Here is a 2,077-nt window from a genome sequence, read left to right as displayed (position 1 = left end):
CAACCTAGGTCTCTGCTCCATGCCAGCTTTCCCAAAGCCCCTGCCCTATCCTATCTTCTGACCCACATGACTGCCTTGCTGGCTCCCTCAACTTCCTGTGGAAAGGGGGCACCCTCTGCTTTGGGTCCCTCGTCCAGGAGAATTCTTTACCCAGCCTGTCCCAACCAGAGTCAGGCAGTCAGTAAGCCAAAGTGCAGGCAGGGGAACCGTTGTGCTCTTCACCACCCCTCCTGACACCCTGCGCCTCCCTGGCTGCTCATATGAGGTCACGACTCTTGACTCAATCCTTGTGCATCCTGCCTTCATTTCAGTTACCCTAGCAGAGCTGTTCCTGGTGTGAGTCACTGCGGAGCAGCTGCCTGTGGCCGTGGCCAAGGGAGGCCACAGAAGCCACGTGGAAGATAGCCCTGACAATGAACTAAAAGGCCCCAGAGAGTAGCACTCCACATAGGACACTGCCCCCGCCACCCCCCACCCACCTGGCCAGCTCGGGCCCTGCTCATGTGTAACAGGGATGAGCCACTGCTTGGACAGCTGCCTCAGTGTGTCCAGTTGGTCAGCATGTCCAGCTTATAGCCAACCAGCACAACCTTGGCATTGGGGCTAAACTCCTGAGTCTCCCTTTGACACTTTTTGCAGACACTGCCCAGTGTTTCTGGTCTGCTACTGTCAGAGCAGATGAGAACGGCGTCTGAATCAGGATAGGCCAGGGTTTGCAGGCTACCATAGAAGAGGAACCTGAAGTGTCCCATGTCCTTAGTTCAATGATTGTTTCAAAGCTTAGGGTGCAGTTCTCAGACATGGTGGGGACATAACTCCGGCAGCAGGCATCCTCCGCAAACACCTTCAGCGTCACACTGTGCATCCCCCCACCAGGACCTTGCAGCAGCCTCTCTGCCCCTCCGTGGTTCCCACTACAACCCTCCCGCGCCCCTCCCCCCCCCCACACACAGTGCAGCGCCCCTCCCAGCCTCCACTTTGCTGCCAACACCAGCATCTCTGGGGCCCTACGGATCTCCCAGATGCGGCTTTCATGCTCCCTCTGCCCCACCCCCAGTTTCCTAAAAATTCCTGTAGTATACGGGTTGAAAAATCGCTGCTCTACACCATAAGGTTGGATGTACCCAGCAGTGCTCCATTATCAACAGGCACTGGTACATACTAAATTGGCCTTAAGCATATCCTGAGGGAACAATTAATTTGCTTGAACAAGAGGTTAAGAATACATATTTCCTGTTTAATTTCTATCTCATTCCACACCCGTACTCCCTTGAGATTCTTATGATCAGAGCACTGAAGTAGTTCAGGGTTGTTTTAAATACACATTTAGAGCTCCGCGTCTCCGACCGCCATCCAATGGCAGCTCTGGCACGCGTGGTAGCCCTGAGAACAGCAGAGGGGAACTTCTCTCGGGGCTGAAAAGCTGGCTGTTTATTTTACCTGGAAGATGAGGAGACAGGTAGGCATGCAATGTGTATGTACACTATTGATAGATGAAAGCTAGTGGTTTGGCTGTACGGTCAGTTCCTTAGAATAATTTAACTAGAAAAGTGGCAAAAGGGGCTGAAGTAGGGGACTGTGGATTGACATCTCTGAATGGCCTCAAAAAATTACTTACTTTGCTTAAGTAATTTAGTTATTATTTGTTAAATTGTTTAAGTAATTAAGGCATTTGTTTACCCTGTAAAGACTTAAGAAAGAAAAGCCTCAGAAGAGAAGGATTTTAATAATCAGTTGGACACCCCTGTTCTTCCGCTTACAGATTCTACCAGTAGTAAAACTGTCTGTGGAGCAGGCCTGTGGCTGAGGGAGTCAGGCATGGTGTTAGCAACACGGACCTTGACACCTCCAGGCTTGTCTGATTATAGCAACTGCTGATTCCCCGGCCCGCCCATAACAGAGACAGACCTTGGGCCATCGGTACAGCACCATACCTCAGCACCCTGCTTGCTCTCCGAGTCAGAGTGAGTCTATTTGAAAGGTTCCCTTAAGAAAGGAACAATCATTTATTCTTTCTGGAAAGGACACTTAGTCTGCGTATGCATTTTCATTTCCTGCCTGCAATACCTCCTTCAAC

The 2,077-nt window shown here is 50.8% G+C and overlaps 1 pseudogene; it reads right to left on the bottom strand.

Annotated features, from left to right (window-relative positions):
- Positions 1 to 316: 316 nt before the first annotated feature.
- On the bottom strand, positions 317 to 865 carry LOC112310165 (rho-related GTP-binding protein RhoN pseudogene; annotated as a pseudogene).
- Between the last annotated feature and the right edge of the window lie 1,212 nt (positions 866 to 2,077).

The sequence above is a fragment of the Desmodus rotundus genome, chromosome 13, assembly GCF_022682495.2.
Source record: "Desmodus rotundus isolate HL8 chromosome 13, HLdesRot8A.1, whole genome shotgun sequence".
NCBI lineage: Eukaryota > Metazoa > Chordata > Mammalia > Chiroptera > Phyllostomidae > Desmodus > Desmodus rotundus.
The sequence above is the reverse complement of the archived record's forward strand: the minus strand, read 5'-3'. Positions and strand labels throughout refer to the sequence as shown.